The following is an 18,267-nucleotide window of genomic DNA, read 5'->3' on the forward strand; positions in this document are numbered from 1 at the left end:
TATATATATATATATATATATATATATATATATATATATATATATATATATATATATATCTATATATATATTTAGAATATATATATATATATATATAGGTATATATATATATAGTGTATATATATATATATTTATATATATATATATATATATTTTATTTTATAAATATACACACATATATATATATATATATAATATATATATAATAATATATATATATAATATATGTAGTATGTATGGATGATGTATGTTATGATGTATATGTATATATATATCATTATAATATTATAATTATATATAATAATATTATATATATATATGTGTATATATATATATATATATATATTATATAAATTATATATATAGTATATATATATATATCTATAATATATATATATATATATATATATAGATATTATATATGATATACTTAAATAATAAATATTTTAATTTTCAGCTCAAGGCCATATACATGGAATATACAAAGAATAGACAATAACATACAGTCTAATAGATACATAAGATAACATGATAAACAATAAAACCAAAGGTAGTATAAAAGAAGGTAGTCAAAATAATGGTCATACCCGTACTAAGGCTGAGAATAGTTAAAAATAGAATGTAAAGCTATATTGATTATAATCACAGTAATAATGAAAATAAGGAAAATACCTGGAATGACAATTATCATAGCAATACAATATTAGTGACAGATTCTGGAGATGACATTTTGTAAAAACAGAGATTAAGTCATTTTTTAGGAAACAAACATCTCATTTTCCCATCTTCCCCACAATTTAGATCTTGCCTCACTACTCAGGATGCTTTGTACGAGCGAATTGCTGCTGTTTCGCAGTCGGGTTATCAGACTGGACATTGTTCGCCTTACAATGATTTTTAAATTGTCCAGGTGGTTTTCTGTGAACATCTGTGTGATGGAGTGGTAGCGAGGAGTGTTTGTGAGGCGTCTCAAAATGTCATTATGAACAACAGTGATGTTTCACAGTCTCCCTGGTGTAGTTCGTCCACAGGGAACACCCATATGTGCTGTAGCAATACGAGCGGAAGAGCAGCAGTTTCAAATCTCGGTGACAGAGGGCAAATCTCCTTGCAATCATGTTGCCATGTGCACATAGTTTACAATGCCTCTGTTCTATGTCTGCCGTATCTTTTAGGTCGTCTGTGATAATGTGACCCAAATACGGAAATTCATGCACGAATTCCAGCCGATGATTTCCGAGGAAAATTTGTGGTTCTGCAATTTGCTTAAGTGATCTCGGGAGCATTGACATGCACTGGGTCTTAGTTTCGTTGTATAGGATATCAAATTCCTATGCATATTGGCGGCAAGTGTCGATGAGTCGTTAGAGACCTTGCACTGATGGGGAAATCAGAACCATATCGTCGGCGTAACAGAGGTTGTTTATAGTTGTTTCATTGCCAGTGCATCCGATTAGGATGTGAGTTCAGTTTGACATTCAAGGCATCTGTGTACATATTAAACAGGTATGGGGAGAGAATGCCACCTTGCCGACGCCCGTTTAGGGAGCCGAAGGTGTGCGACAATACGATACCCCATTTGACAATGAATTGCTGTGCTGAGAACCAGCAATATAAAATGCCAACTAGATATAGGGGCGTGCCTCTTTTATGCAGCTTCAGGAAGAGCTTCAGGTGGTTTACTCTGTCAAATGCTTTTCTCATGTCCACAAAACATAGGAAAACAGGAGAGGCTGATTATAGGTAATAGTTCAGAAATTCTTTGAGTATGTAGATGCAGGTGTCGGTTGAGTGGTTTGCTTAAAATCTGAACTGGTTGTCAGTTGTGTGTAGAAAGGGAAAAAGTCTCACTAGAAGAACTGACTCAAGTATCTACGCGATCGTTGATTGCAATCGGCCAGTAATTGCCAAGGTCAGCTGCATCCTTTAGCTTGTTTCTGATTACTGGTATCAAGTGAACCAAGAGTAGGGGGTCTGGAAGAAATTGGTGAATTTTGCATGCATTGAATAGAGCAGCTATCAAAATGTAGATTATCGGATGGCAGAATTTGAACGCTTCCGAGGGAAGACCGTCGCAGCCGGACGATTTATTGCTAGGCAGGCTGTTTATGGCATCGCTGATATTACCTGGCATAATACGATCTGCAAAATGAAATTGAATGTTTTCAGTAAGGAGGTTATCTACATCCCTTAGGGAGTCTTGATCGTTTATGCAATTCAAGATAGTGCTGAAGTGTTCGCCCCACATCCTTGCAATAGCCTCGTCACTGACTGCTTATCTTACTGTCTGTGACAGCTTTTTAGTTTTGAGATTTAAGGACTGGATACCTTTCCAAAGACAGGAATAATCACCGGATTCTAAGTTTCTAGACATTGCATCGGCTCTTAGTCGTTTTTCATGTAATCTGCAGTGCTTAAGAGCAAGTTTGAACTGTGCTTTCGCCTGTCTCATTAGCAATGCAGTGTCCTTCCCTCGGGCTGCCATTTTGCCTCCACTGTAAAAACATTTCTCATGAATTATGAATGCAGATCTTTAACCAAGTCATTCCATCCCGGTATATTAGGAGAATTATCTTGACTTAATCTAAAGGCAGCCCTGCCCGAAGCTAGCATAGTGGTGGTCATTTCTACCATTTGTGTTAGTACAAAGTAAGGCATCTGCCGGTTGAACTATTAACCGCATCTTGGTTTCCGTGGTCGCCCTAAAGTATCTGGTTATCTGTTAGTTTTTAAAATCCCAGTTTACAGCTGGTGGCAGTCAGTTAGGGGGTTCAAGTAGGGAAGGATGGGGTACTGAATGACACCTGTAATGGGATGTGATCGTAGCCCATTGCAAGATCATAGCGAATATTGCAGGTCATGATAGAATCATGAAGTTGTGGAGATGTGATGCAATGGTCCAGCCAGGAAGTTGTAATTGTGTCCGCTGTATTTTGTACATACGAATAGGAGGAGGGAAGGAGGAGCATTACATCGCTAATATGGAGAGCATGATTTGACAGAAGCGAGTGAGTTCATTATAAATTGTTTTGTGGGATGAGAATTAAGGTCCCCGATTATACAAATATGATCAGCAGGAGAATCGTGAATAATACTGTGTAACTCACCTAGGATCATGCTGTATTAATCAAAACTGTTATTTTTCCAGGGCATATAAACATTAATTATTAGGATTTTAAAGTGCCCTATTGTCACCTGAAGCCCCAGCAATCTGTCAATCCTGTAGGTCTTCGCATTTACCATGTTGTCTAACGATTTGTGCCACGGGAAAGAGAGGCCCCCTTTTGGGCGACCGGCTACGATTTTATCTGTAACTTGCATCTATGAAGTCGGGAAGGTTCTGAAGCCTTCATGTATTGAATCACGGGTGACAAGGACATGTGGCCATAGAAGCATCTCTTGCAATCCAGTGATGCCTTTGAAGTTTTTGCAGAACATGTTTAGGAGAGGAATGTTCCTCTTGAGGCCAAAAATATTCCAAGAGATTATGTTTAATGTATCAATGGCTACTCATGAAGATGGGAGATGAATGCGCTGATCATTTGGGTGGATGAGGGGTTAGCCAGGGGGAGTGGGCAGTCTATCGCCGGGGGCGGTTGGCTGGCACTTGCGGTGGAAGTGACCCTGGTTGGGGTGTCAGTAAGTTCCCCTGGCGGGGCGGGGCGGGGCGGCGGGCGGGCGGGGCGGGGGGGGGGAGGGGGGCGGGGGGGGAGGTGGTTCCCAGATTAAGTTATATCTTGAAACTAATATATTAGGACCAAAATTCTTGCCTTTAAGAACATCGAGGTGTTAAAATCAGCAGGTAATCATGTACGCCAGAGATGAGTGGGTCAGAGCCCGTGAGAAACTTGACTCTCTCCACTATGGTGTCTAGCGTCACCGATGAGCGCAGGTTGTGAATTACTACGTGACATCTCTTCTCAGGTTTCGGGTGAGGTGAAAAACGAATGTTGGGTTCCGGTCCAGCGGCCAAGTGAAAGGTTCTCTTCTTTTGCTTGTTTGTATCTGCCAGCTGCCAGACCCCTCATGATCACTCTCATCCACATCCACGATGGGGGCTGGGTGGGGGAAAATCACGAGGGCTGGTGATCGTCACTGGAGATCCATCTTCCACTGGAGGCACTGGGGAGGGAGAAGAAGTTGGGAGACAAACAGTCCCCTCAGAACGGGCTATAGGTGATGGGGGCCTCCTGTGTTGCTGGGAGGCGAGGAAAACTGGATGCTGCATTCAAAGGAGTCTGGTGGCTATCTGTGCAATATATATATATATATATATATATATATATATATATATATATATATATATAGAGAGAGAGAGAGAGAGAGAGAGAGAGAGAGAGAGAGAGAGAGAGAGAGAGAGAGAGAGAGAGTAAAACCAGCACTTGTACATAAAACATCCTTTATCTTGTTATGACTACCGGTTTCAGACTAACTGTCTCCATCATCAGGTCTATACAAAAACACTTAAGAGAGTTGAAGTCTGAGGGTGTTCTAGATGAACATACCTATAACGATCTATTTACATCTGGATCTAAACCCCAAGGTGCACAAGGAAGGTGTCCCACTCAGACCAATCATGTCAGCTATAGGTACTTTCAACTACCATTTGTCAAAGTTTCTTGTTCCTGTTTTAGCTCCTGTAACATGCAATCAGTATACAGTTAAAGATTAGTTTACTTTTGCCAAAGAAATATGTAATCTAGAACTAGTTAATTGTGTTCTTGTAAGTTTCGATGTTAAATCTTTATTTACTAATATTCCTTTAGCAGAAATCATTGATATATGCATCAAAAACTTGTTTAATGACTCCAACAGTATCCATAATTTTAATAATCAACAGTTACACAAACTGCTCACATTAGCTACGTCTGAATGTTATTTTATGTTTAACACAAATGTATATAGTAAACAAAAAGATGGTGTAGCAATGGGAAATCCTCTCGGTCCTACTTCGGTCCTACTTTTTATCCCATCACGAAGTTGTTTGGGTAGATAATTGTCCCAGTTCTTTTAAACCACTGATCTACCGACGTTATGTAGATGATACATTTTTAATTTTTAGATCTGAAGAACATGTACCCCTGTTTCTTGATTATTTTAACTCAAAACACCAAAATATTTCATTTACTTCAGAAATAGAGAACAATAATACTTTAGCTTTCCTTGACGTGGTCGTAAGTAAACACAGCGATAACACTTTTTCAACATCAGTTTACAGGAAACCAACATTTACAGGACTCGCAACTAAATTTTCTTCATTCTTCCCTATAGTTTATAAACGCAATTTAGTCTGTACACTTGTGACCCGTGCCTTTAACATTTGTTCAAATTATTTTAGTCTTCATTCAGAATTTCAGTTTATAAAAGAAATTCTTAAAAAAAAAAAACGGTTTTAATATTGCTTTCATAGATACATATGTTGGTAAACAGCTAGAAATGTTATTGTTCCCGAAAGTTTTTATTTTAAAAGCCAATAAAGCAGTACTGTATTTTACTATGTTTTTCTATGGTAATAAGAGTTTTTCTGTTAAAAATAGACTACTAAAACTTTTAAGAGAATTTTATCCTCAAGTTAATGTTAGGGTAGTGTTCAAGCCTAAGTGTACTATTGGTGGTTTGTTTAAGTACAAATACATCGTAGCCCAATTTACGTGGGAAAAACAAAGCGCCAAGCACGTGTACGATGGTTTGAACACTTAGGAAGATCAGTTAGGACAAACAAGCTTTTAACAAAACCACCATTCAGTGCCATACGGGATCACGCAGAAAATAGTGATCACCCTCTAAGGTTAGATTTATTTTCCATTCTCTCTTGTCGAGTGGCCCCCATGGAGCTGGCAATAGTAGAAAGTCTCAACACTTTTAATTTGAAACCTTCCCTCACTAACAACGAGAGGTCCACGGAGATGCTGTGTTTTTAAAGATTTTTAGTGTGTATGTTTGTATGCCTTCATGATGTAGGTATTTACTTTTTTTTTAATACTGCCTCCTTTCCTTTTTTATGCTTGTACATTACTCTTTTTTATTATTATATATACAATGTAACCTTTGTGTAACATTACTTCATTCTAATGATCGATTGTAATTTAGTGATTTTTAATTTTTTTTTTCATTGTGTTTATGTATAGACCTGATGATGGAGAGTTACTCCGAAACCGGTAGTCATAACAAAATAAAGGATGTTTTATGTACAAGTGCTGGTTTTACTCTTTCTATCAAGACTCCATTTGCAAGGGATAGATCAGTTGCAGATATACATACATACATACACACACACATATATATATATATATATATATATATATATATATATATATATATATATATATATATATATATATATATATATATATATATATATATATATATATATACTGTTTGAGAAAGAGAGGGCACAGTGACCGCCTAGGAACGAGATTCAACGGCACTATGGCTAGGACGAGAATGTGAACAGTAGCTATATATATGTAATTCAGATTTTAAATATTTTTATGGTAGTAATTAGAGAAACATCCGCAGTGATAAAATGATCAAATATTCTCTTGTGTGATAATCATAGTCAACTAAACTTGTATTGAAATAAGGGACAATGAATCTGACAAAGCAAAAAATATGGGAGCCAATCTTCACGATCCAGCTGAATTTGCTGGATTTGTTTGTGTGCGTTTTTTTATGGTTATGGTACAATAATTGATATTTTCATCATGGGGGAGAAATGGGACCCAAGCAGAAAGAAATCCAATGTTTATCAATGAACACGTGAAGTGCAGCCATATGGGGAGACGAGAGGTAGAAGTCCTCTGACTCTCTTTCTGTTACAAAAAAAGTTGCCATTTACCCCTAATTTAGTTCCTCAATGGACGAGTGGTTTTTGCTCGACTGCCAATCCGGTGGTCCGAAGTTTGATTCCTAGCTCTGCCAACGCGGGATCAGAGGAATCTATTTCTGGTGATATAAATTTATTTCTTGATATAGTGTGGTTCAGATCCCACAATAAGCTGTAGGTCCCGTTGATAGGTGACCAATTGGTTCCTAGCCACGTCAAAATATCTAATCATTTGGGCCAGCCCTAGGAGAGCTGTGGTCTGGTAAAATTAAGATATACTTTACCCCTAATTTAGCTTGTAGTATTGCCAAATGATGTTCCTACTATTTGTAAGAGTAAGATGTATCCTGAGTTCAATCATTGCAGCACCTGTCTTGGAAGAGAGAGAATGTCACTTTGTCAGTGGCAGAGTGATATGAGATGCAGGCAACAGAAATATGCCACTGGTGACACTCAACAGGTTAATAATAATTATTATTCATAAGGGAAGACACCAAATGGAAACAGACCACATCTTACTTATAGATGGTTGCCAGCACCTCTACTGATGGATTCATTGTTAGGAACCTGGAAATGATGGCTACAGAAGTCCATGTACAAGCAGTGATCCCCTGTGAGGTTTCACAGATCATGTAACTTGGGGATAATTGAATATGAAGTCAGCTTAAAGTTAGGATAGAGAAAGGAAAAGCGCTTGCAGACTGCAGTAATCAAGGATATTAGGAACAACTTGCTGGTCTATCAAAAGCAAGTTTTGTTCCTATGGGGATACAAACCTTTACTTTCATAAATAGGGTATACTAGCAAATCTCACATTTGGCTGTTATTGACGAAAAAACAAAAGCCTGTCAAGGTGGCTTGGATACTGTTGGCCTACTTTGACTAGGGTGTTTCTAGGGGACTTGCATAAGGTTATTTTTGTGTCAGGATATGCATTGTGCTGGCAATTTTTCTTAATGTAATGCACCTTGTTTCTGTGTTCTTGCAAAGCCTATTTTTGGGGGGTTGATAATGAGAATAGTGATTTTAGTGGGGCTTGGTGTGTGTTCTGTGTTATTTGTTCACTGTATGTGTACCATGCATTTGTTGTCCCCTTTTGTTCTTGTGATGGCTATTGCAGAAGTGAACACCAAATTCTGTTGTTCAAGAAGAAAAGATTACTTTCCCATATGGATGATTGGTTGACCTGAACTCAAGGAAGATTTTTAATAGATCTTGAGTCTCTGCAGTTATCAGGCAGTTATGATCTGTGATAACAGTTATAGTCGAACCTCGGTTTTCATACATTAATAAATTCCGATTATTTTACATATTTGTGGTTTCATAAGGCTCATATATTTTTATTTTCCTTGTGATACTAGGGGACAGTAAATCACCTGTTTACATTACAGTATACAGATACTGAAAACATTTTATAGTTGATAGCAGTTAGATAATTTCCCCCATAAATTGACAGTTTTACCACTTTACAAACTTGTGCATATATAAGTAGTACACTCGGCAAGGAAAGTTAAGATACAGTTTTTTTAAATCTTCGGACATATATTGTTCAATAATGCCACAACTGGCAATTCTTGAAAGGGGGCGGAGCTTCAAAATCATAGCGTTTGTTGCTTTCTAGATTTCCATCAACTTTACACCATAAAGATTCTGTTGAGGTCCTATAATCATTTATACTTGAATGTAGATACAGGCTCTATATTATTCGTTAATGTTGGGTAGAATATCGATCATCCTTTTTTAAAACCTACTGTGAAACATTATTTATAAGTAATGTTTGACACTAAACTGACGTAAAATAAATACGTAATTAAAGATGGATCTTAAACAGTGAGAGAAAGGGTTTTAAAATTTGGGCAGTACTTGTGGAAATCATGAGGAGCAATATAATGAAGAATGAAATATGACGAGAGAGAGCGCGCGCGCAAGCATAGGCCTGTCGATAGAGATACTTAATTCATCATATTTACTTAGAGAGATTAATTGATAATATTTTTTCAAATGTTTCAAAAGTGGGGAGAGAGAGCGAGCGCGCGCGGAAGCATAGGCCTATATATAGAGATACTTAATTCATTATATTTACTTTGAGAGATTGAGTGATAATATTTGTTCAAATGTGTTTTAAAAGTGGAGAGAGAGAGGAGCAAAATCTGCTCATGTGAAAGCATAGGCCTATTTATCATTATATTTTCTTTGGGAGAGAGAGAGAGAGAAAGAGAGAGAGAGAGAATTATAGTACTGGTGACGGACTTGTGACAGGGGAAAGACAGAAGAAAATATAATTAATTAAGTATCTCTATCGATAGACCTATGCTTGCACGATATGATATGACTGCCAAGATTGTACTGTACTATGTTAGATAAAATTTGAAGGATCATAATATTCAAGTTAATTCTCTAAGGAATTCATACCCTAATCTTGATTACATTCGACAGTTGCCGTAGCATTCAAAGATTGTAAAAAGACGTGGAAAATTTTAGACACGGTGCGGTCATTCTTGCTCTCTTGAAAATCGCATCCACAAATTCACGAAAAAAGCCGTGTTAAGTAAAAATATTTACTACCACAAATAACTCAATATGTATTGCACAGGCAATTAAAGTTTTATATTGTGGGAGATCTTTCAGCCTCGCGGCAAAGAAATGCAGTCGTGTAGGGCTGTAGGCTACTACGAACTGCTTTGTAATGGGAGCATATAGCCAGAAAATCTTTGAGCTGACATGCTACTTTAACTTTGATTAAGATTTATGTTTAAAGACAGTAGCTTTGTAAACAGCAACTAGCATTCGATCCATGTCAACGTCAAAGTAATCAAAGTGTGAAATCCGTTACGTTAGCCAGTATCCAGTGACTTTCCCGCTCAAAGTTCTAGGGCTCATCCTCACATCATAGAAAACGCTCTTGCGGATGCAACTAGATTTGCTCAACCTACCTTAGCCGTCACAACATTAAGTACTAGTGCCATTGACGTCAGCTAACTTTAATCAATTTGGAATACAAACATAAGTTTGTAGAAACTAAAATAATTGCATTCACCACTTACGATGATGCAATATATCCCCATTCGTGAAGCAAAACGAGTAAATATTGTCGTCGTGATACATAGTGCTAAAATCAGAAATTCACATTCTATCTACCAAATCTCTATGAACGAATCCATCTGAGAAATTGCAATTATTTTGGAAGTATATCATGTTTTTAAGTATCTGAACGGTTTTGTTTTGCAGTTTTAACATATATATGATATAATTTGCAGTATATTTTCATATACTAGAGTAAATTAAGCGATATTGTGTCTTTTCAGTGAAAACAAATGTGAAATTGGATGAACGAAAGCTAATGAAAACTATGTCTTCAGTTTTCTTGTCGAGTGTACATATGTATTTTTCTAATGCAACTCTTCCTCTTTTAATACTATTAAAGTGACGGACAAACAAATGCTTAACAATGTTCTTTTTAAATTATCCAAATGATGTTTCAAGTATTTTTTCTGTTTCTGCTTTATTTGTAGCTTCCTTAACCTTGTAAAAGTGTATGCCTTAATGACATTCCATTAGTTTGTATCATGATGGTATTTCTTATTTCAAGTAGATGGAGTCAGTGAGCAAGCAAATTATTTTTTGACATTCTTGTAACATAAATGTATAGCAAATTTTATAATCTTAATGTGTGTATGTATGTTGAGATACAGTATTTCCGGTGTCAAAGATGCTATTTTTTTCTGAAAAAGTTTCAGAAATATATGATGCATCCGAGGGGCCAAGGTTCATATTATGAGGCCTGCCCAAAATCCAAAGGAAGATCATCTTTGCTAGACATTAATTAAAATTCCTGTATGTGACCTCTGAATGAAGTGTATATTATACATGGCTAAAATGCTAAAATACAGTAGTAAATAAAAAAAATATAATAAAAAAAATACACAGGTACAAACTCATTCCCATATGTTATATTAGTAGATGAGTTATTCATGGTAGCAACAAGTGAAGAAAAAGATTTAAAATGTAAATCAATATTCCTGGTATTTTCACTTCTCAACCACCCTGACTTTGAGAACATTATTAACTAACAAAAGCAAAATTTCTGTATTTTAAAAGGGTTTACCAGTGAACCTTACTACTGCAAGAATAATGTCTAATGTCGCATATGTTTAAGTCATGTTTGTGTTATTCTTTTACAAATGGTAACAATGGGCAAAATATTTTCAAGTTTTGAATTGTAAAATTATTTTTCTTATTTCAGATCCTATATTAGCTCCTGATCCCACGAACAAGTTAAATGAAATGCTGATTGGCTATTTTAATTAGATATGTCCTTAGAAAATCATCAAATTTAGGACAAATGACCAGCTGTGTTTTGATGATATATGTAGACGAGCCTACCATGAAATCAGACCAAATTCAGCGCATGGTGATGAAATCATTCAAATGAAAATGACACCATTTTTGTTGAGTCTCACATGTTGCGAATAGAACTTACCATACAGCAAGAGAAATACAATAATTCCTTGAAGAGGAAACTTTAATTACTCAGCCTTATCTGTAGTGGACCAAATTGGCATCATCTATCTGTGAGTCAAGCTCGTCTTCCATTCCACCACTACTAAAGATGGTAGATTGGTTACTGGCCCAAGGGAAAACGCTGAACTGCTCCTTAAAGCTTTTGAATCTAAGCAATCAGCTGGGGATGTTCCTCTCCCTGATACATGTCATCCTATACCTCTTACAAAAGTTGCATTTGGCTCCAGGGATGTTAAGAAAATTTGATAATCTTGATAGCTGGAGTGGAGAAGACCTTGATGGTTCCTTCCCTTTGTTTTTTAAAAAGTTTTTAGCATGTTGTCTCTCAAGTTGAGTAGATTCTATAGATTTTTATGTCGATGTAGTATCTATGTGGATGAGTGAAAGCTTAGTAATACAGTGCCTATTCTAAAGAGTGACATTTCTGCAGACAGCAGTAACTACAGGCCAATCTCTCTTCTCCCTGCGATTGCCAAAAATTGCTGAAAAACTTATTTATAAATCAGTATATACAGTCAAACCTCGGTTTTCGTACGCCTCTCTTTTTCATGCGTTTCGGTTTTCATAGACTTCTAGCACGTGTAAAAAAAGTGAAAAACACAACAGTAATACCCCGAACTTACACGATTCGAGTTGCGCAAATTCACGATAGCAAGAACTTTTTATTGGAACCTAACTAATTATTATCATACACGAGTTCTTCACAATAGCACATCCATTTGTGTATCCTCCAGAAACACTGCAAAACTCTGCAAAAGTGTTTACGTTTAATTTATTATGTCAATTTTTAAGTTTTAAAGCCTTTCTGTAAAAACTTTTTTATTAAAAATGTATTTTTATATTTGTACATGCATAAATATGATAGAAAGGTAATTACAGCACTTACAGTTAGTTCATATACATACTTTTACAAGTTGCAATACCCATTCAGAAGTTACTGTGCTTTTCAAAGATGATATTCCTTCAGAAACTTTAATTTCTGAAGTAAGTACTTTTATACTAAAATTAGTATATTTTCATGCTTTTATGTGTAAACTCAGTAGGCAGTCCCCGGGTTACAACGGGGGTTCCGTTCTTGAGACGCGTTGTAAGCCAAAAATCGTCGTAAACCAGGGAACATCGTCAAAAATCCTAAGAAAACCTTACTTTTAATTCTTTGGGAGCATTAAAAACTATGTAAACTGCATTCTTATTGCATTTTTCATCACAAAACCCTTCAAATATTGATTATTTTGCATTTTTGGAGTCATATTTCTTCTGGCAGATCAGTGTTGTAAGCGCCGTAACCCTGGAAATATTTTCTGATAAATATAATTGAAGAGCGTTGTAACCTCGAAACATCGTAAGCCGAACCCGTTGTAAGCGGGGACTATGGAGATTCTGTGTATGCTATTCATATTTTTCAAAATATATACAAAGGCAGTACGTAATTCACTGTGTAGTCACTATATAAGACCTTCATGATCAACTAGTAAAACATATCAGACACACATAACAGAGCTGTCATTCTGTGAAAATTACTATCTTAACCTCGGAGAAAAGTGCTGGTAGAATCTGTACGTACCATGTTTCATAATTACAGCACACACAGTTAATGTACTTTCGGAAGATGTGATCTCATTCGCACTTTTTAAAGATGATACCCCTCCACTGTTTTACCTCACATGACATACGTATTTCTCTCTCATAGTTAGCCCTCACACTTGTACATGATTTTAAATTGATTGAATTTTACCTTCACCCTCTGCAAACATTACCTATGTACGTACGTTTTCTTTATTTTATTGAATTGTGTACCTTCGTTATAACAAACTTACGAAGTTCACTTAGTGATGCAAAGAAAATTTCTTTTAAGCCTGGGTCACGCATTGGCGATTTCAAACCGTGTATGTCGTAACGGCCGAAATTTTGCTAATTACGACACCACTACGCTCTCATTATAACCAATTTCCCATGAATCGGCATAAATCGTAACCAAGTTCCTGAGTTAGACGACTTTGCGCCAGGGATGGGGAATTATGCCAGGCTGTCTTGCATAGTCGCCGTCATTCCATGACTACTGTCAAAAGTTGCCATATCATGGCGCCACGCAACAATTTCGTAATGGCCTTTCGACATACGGCATTTGATCACGCAGGTTGCAACTAGCAATGGCAAGTTACGGCATTCAGTAGGCTACAACATACGCCATGTACTTGGCTAACTCACAATGTGCGCAATGAGTCAGAATGTGTCAAGTGCGTCGGCAGCCTATAAATGTAGTTCAAGGGCTTCGTTAATTGCCCTTAGCTGTCCTCGGTTTTGGATTCATGATTTTCTTTAGTAAGTTCATTACAGTCTGAGTCAATTTATTAGCATGTTCTGAAGTGTAAGAAATGAAAAGGCATTTTCAATTTTGAGTAAAATATATTTTCATACAATCAACTTACCTGTCAGATATATACATAGCTAAGACTCCGTCGTCCCCGACAGAAATTCAAATTTCGCGCCACTCGCTACAGGTAGGTCAGGTGATCTACCGCGCCTGCCCTGGGCGGCAGGACTAGGAACCATCCCCGTTTTCTATCATATTTTCTCTGTCGCCGGTGGTATCAACATTGTTGTTATTACCTCCTGACTTAGATTCATTTTTCAACCTTTGATCAACGTTTTTCGGCTTTTGGTGACGTATTTGGATCGTGGTTTGGCATTCGCTACTGTGGACTGTTTTTGGAATAACTCTTTTGGATTTTTCTCAGTATGTCTGATTCTAATGTGAGTGTGAGAATGTGGGTGAATGTAGGCTGCAGGGTGAGGATACCGAAAGCTTCGGTTGATCCTCACACTGTATGCCGTAAATGTAGGGGGTTTCAGTGTTCTGCTTTTAATACTTGTAAGGAATGCGATGGATTGAATGCAGAAGAGTGGAAGACTTTGACTTCTTATTTGAAGAAGTTAGAGAGGGATAGAATTAGACGATTGAAAGGTGTGAGTTCAAGGCCTATTGAGCCTTTCACTGATAATTCTAATCCTACTGATGTAGATTCTCCCTATGTATCTCATTCTCAGAGTGCTTTTTCGGATTCGGCATCGGAAATCGCCATCTGAAGCTACAATTAGAGATATGAAGTCCAAGATGGCGGACTTCAAAGGTAAGGCTAGTGAAAGTGAACATTACTGGTGAAGTGAGTTCTCCTCCAGTTTGTTGTGAGGGGGTGGGCGTTTGATCGTCCCTGCGACGCTCCCAGGCCTAGACCTCTTCCAAGCTCACAAGCCCAGAGGAAGGAAAGAAAGTCGAAAGCCTTAAGGAGGTTGTGGGGGATCCCCCCCCAACGGTCAGACGTCCCTTCAGCTAGCTCTGCTTCGTGGCAGGCGGCTCAAGGGCGCTTTAGAAAAAGCGTCATTCGCGAGTGTTTCTCGTCATCTCCCTCTCCCTCACCTAAACGAGGGTGGAAGGAATCGAACTTGTCAAGACCGCTGAAGCGTCATATGAAGCCTGACATAGATTCTAGGTCCAAGAGCGTTTCTTCAGATGACGCTCCGTCATCTAGCAAGAAAGCGAAGGGGGCGTCAGCGTCACCTGAAGTGTACGCGGACCGTACCCTTTCCTTCTTCTCCCCCGAGTGATGACGAAAGACGTCATGCACTGGACGTGGGAGAAGCGTCAAGAAAGATCATCATGGCAGTTCAAGAGCAACTGTCATCTCTAGTGGGAGTTTTTAGCGCCACGTCGGAAGGACGTGACGCTTCCAATTAGAAGTCTCGTCCTCTCTCACCTGTTCAACGAGAAGCGTCATACAGACGGGAAACGGCTAAACGTCTTACAGAAACGTCTAGTTCGAGAGCGAGAACAGGTGCTTACGAGAGTGTCGTAACGCCAGAGAGACGTAAGACGTCTTTTAGACGCGAAGCGTCATTGGGAAAAGGAGCATAGACATGACGCTCCGTCCAATATTATGACGCCAAGTAGGACGCCTTTGGAGAGCGGAGCGTCTTCCAGGCGCGAAGCGTCATCGAGACGTCAGCAAAAGACGTCATCCATGACGCTTGGCGAACGGGAAGCGTCATGTAAGCGCAAAGACTATTAGAGCGGGAAAGAGGAAGGAGTATCATTCCCTTAGACCCCCCCCCTCTCCTATTAGGAGTTTGTCTCCTCAAGAAGACGAACGTTCGGAAAGGAGAGCGGAGAAGCATGTGGATCCCGAGTTAGAGGAAAACTCGGATGACGAATATAGTGGAAGGGAAGGTCTCTCTAACTATAAGGTGTTGACTACCCTACTATGGAGGAGTACGGAGACGAGTTGACTCTTCCGCTCCTCCTTCTCCGCGCTCGCTCTTTTCCAGTACTAAGACGAAGAAGCCTTCGTCTTTTCTCAAAATGAAACCTACCATATCGATGAAAAGAGCTTTACATTCCTTAGACTCTTGGATGAAGTCTAAGAAAGACTTAGTAAGGACAGTCTTCTGTATGCCTCCAGCAAGATTGGCTGGGAAAAGAGGCGTTTGGTATCAGACGGGAGAGAATATGGGTATTGCTCTCCCTTCTACAACCGAAACAGATTTTTCGACTTTGGTTGACGCTTCAAGGCGTCCAAGTCTCAATTCTGCACGGATTACATGGGGTATTTCGGAACTGGATCATCTCCTCAAGGGACTCTTTCGTGTATTGGAAGTTTTTAACTTCTTAGATTGGTCCCTTGGGGTGATGTCCAAGAAAGCACATGATTCGGAAGGAATCGAACCTGAAGCCCTATTATGCATATTGTCTTGTATTGACAAGGCGGTACAGGATGGATCTTTTGAAATAACCTCTTTGTTTGGAGCAGGTCTTTTAAAGAAAAGGACTGTATATGGCGCCCTTCTTAAACTAAGGCAGTCTCACATGCTCAGAGAGCAGCACTTCTATATGCGCCTCTATCTGACTTTTTGTTCCCTTCTCAGTTAGTAAAGGACATTGCGCATTCTTTAACTGAGAAGGCGACTCAGGATCTTCTGACGCAGTCAGCTAGGAAGAAGAAACCTGTTTCTGCATCTGACAAGAAAGGACCTAGTACATCAGTGCAGCCCTTTCGAGGTGGTCCGACCTCCAGACCTCCCGCAAGAAGGAAGGCTCCGGAGAAGAGAGGTAGGTCTGCCTTTCGTCCCTTTAAAAAGGGAAAATGAAACATCTCTCCTCCAAGCACCAGTAGGTGCCAGGCTCCTGGGATTTGTGGAGGCCTGGACACTGATAAACGCAGACGCGTCTTCATTGGCTATCATAAGGAAGGGATATCGTATCCCTTTCCTGAGCACTCCTCCCCTAACGTCAATACCAAGGGAACTATCAGCCAAGTACAAGGATCCTGTGCTGAGGGATACTCTTCGTTCGATGGTGGAGCAAATGTGGGACAAGAGAGCGATAGAATTGGTACGGGATCAACGCTCCCGGGGTTTTACAATCGCCTTTTTCTGGTGGCGAAAGCCTCGGGAGGCTGGAGACCAGTACTGGACGTCAGCTCTCTGAACAAATTTGTTCAGAAGGAGAAGTTCTCCATGGAGACTTCTGCTTCAGTCATGGCGTCATTACGTCAGGGAGATTGGATGGTGTCTTTAGATCTCCAGGACGCCTACTTTCACGTCCCGATCCACCCTTCATCGAAGAAGTACCTCCGTTTCATGACGGGGGGAAGGATCTTTCAGTTCAGAGCCTTGTGTTTCGGCCTGTCCACAGCTCCTCAGGTCTTCACAAGCCTGATGAAGAATGTGGCGAGGTTTCTTCACCTCAAAGGAGTGAATGTCTCGATGTATGGTACGACTGGCTCATCAGGGCGGGCCAGATCGGAGAGACAGTGCTTGGAGGACCTAAAGTTAACTCTCGATTTAATCAAAGCGTTGGGATTGCTTGTGAACCTCGAGAAGTCTCAGCTGACCCCCAGACAAGACCTAGTCTATCTGGGGATTCGGATGGATTCTCGGGGTTTTCGAGTTTTTCCTTCGCAAGAGAGTAATCGCAAAAGTTTGCGAATAGTCTCTCTCTTCTTAGAGAAGCAACAAACGTCAGCGAGGGAATGGTTGAGCTTCTGGGGACGCTTTCCTCGCTACAACAATTCGTCCCTCTAGGAAGACTGCATGTACGTCCTCTTCAATTCTTCCTCAAGAGGTCTTGGAGCTGGAAAACGGACAACTGTCGGACGTTTTTCCCATTCCAGTGGAGATAAAGTCGCACAACCTACAGTGGTGGTTGCTCCCTCTGGAAGAGAACGATGGGATCTCTCTAAGAACACAGAACCCAGACCTAGTGTTGTTCTCCGACGCGTCGGAGAGAGGTTGGGGAGCGACATTAGGCTCAGAGGAAGTGTCAGGCACCTGGGAACCAGCACAGTGTCTTGGCACATAAACTGCAAAGAGCTCTTCGCCGTACATCTGGCCTTGAAGAGCCTGGAACCGCTGGTGTCAAACAAGGTAGTGCAAGTAAACGTGGACAACACCACCGCACTTGCCTACATTCGGAAACAGGGAGGGACGCACTCCTCGTTCCTTTACGAGCTCACGAGAGATCTATTACTTTTGGACGTCTCACAGGAACATCTCCCTGCTGACAAGGTTCGTACAGGGAGTAAGGAATGTGAGGGCGGACAGGCTCAGCAGGAGGAACCAGGTCCTTCATACAGAATGGACACTACACGAGGAAGTGTGTCTCGATCTCTGTCTCTGTGGGGAACTCCTCATGTGATCTCTTCGCAACATTCATTTCAAAAAGGCTCCCAGTGTTTTGCTCGTCGTGGAAGATCCAAGAGCAATTATGGTGGACGCCTTCCTGCTAAACTGGTCTCGAGTAGACGTTTATGCTTTTCCCCATTCAAAATCCTGGGTTAGTTAATGAAAAGTTTGCGGCGTCAAAGGAGACGAGGATGACGTTAATAGCCCCCTTTTGGCCGGCCCAGGAATGGTTCACGGAGGTG

The 18,267-nt window shown here is 39.5% G+C and overlaps 1 protein-coding gene across 1 annotated transcript in view; it reads left to right on the forward strand.

The window, feature by feature from the left end:
- The window catches only part of LOC135225744 (pleckstrin homology domain-containing family A member 3-like), a 223,533-nt gene extending 209,701 nt beyond the window's left edge, over nt 1-13,832 (forward strand). The window contains exon 8 of the transcript XR_010317082.1: nt 11,070-13,832. The gene's annotated coding sequence lies outside the window, so the exon portion shown is untranslated. The remainder of the gene's footprint in view (nt 1-11,069) is intronic.
- Nucleotides 13,833-18,267: the final 4,435 nt, after the last annotated feature.

This window comes from Macrobrachium nipponense, chromosome 13 (assembly GCF_015104395.2).
Source record: "Macrobrachium nipponense isolate FS-2020 chromosome 13, ASM1510439v2, whole genome shotgun sequence".
Classification (NCBI taxonomy): domain Eukaryota; kingdom Metazoa; phylum Arthropoda; class Malacostraca; order Decapoda; family Palaemonidae; genus Macrobrachium; species Macrobrachium nipponense.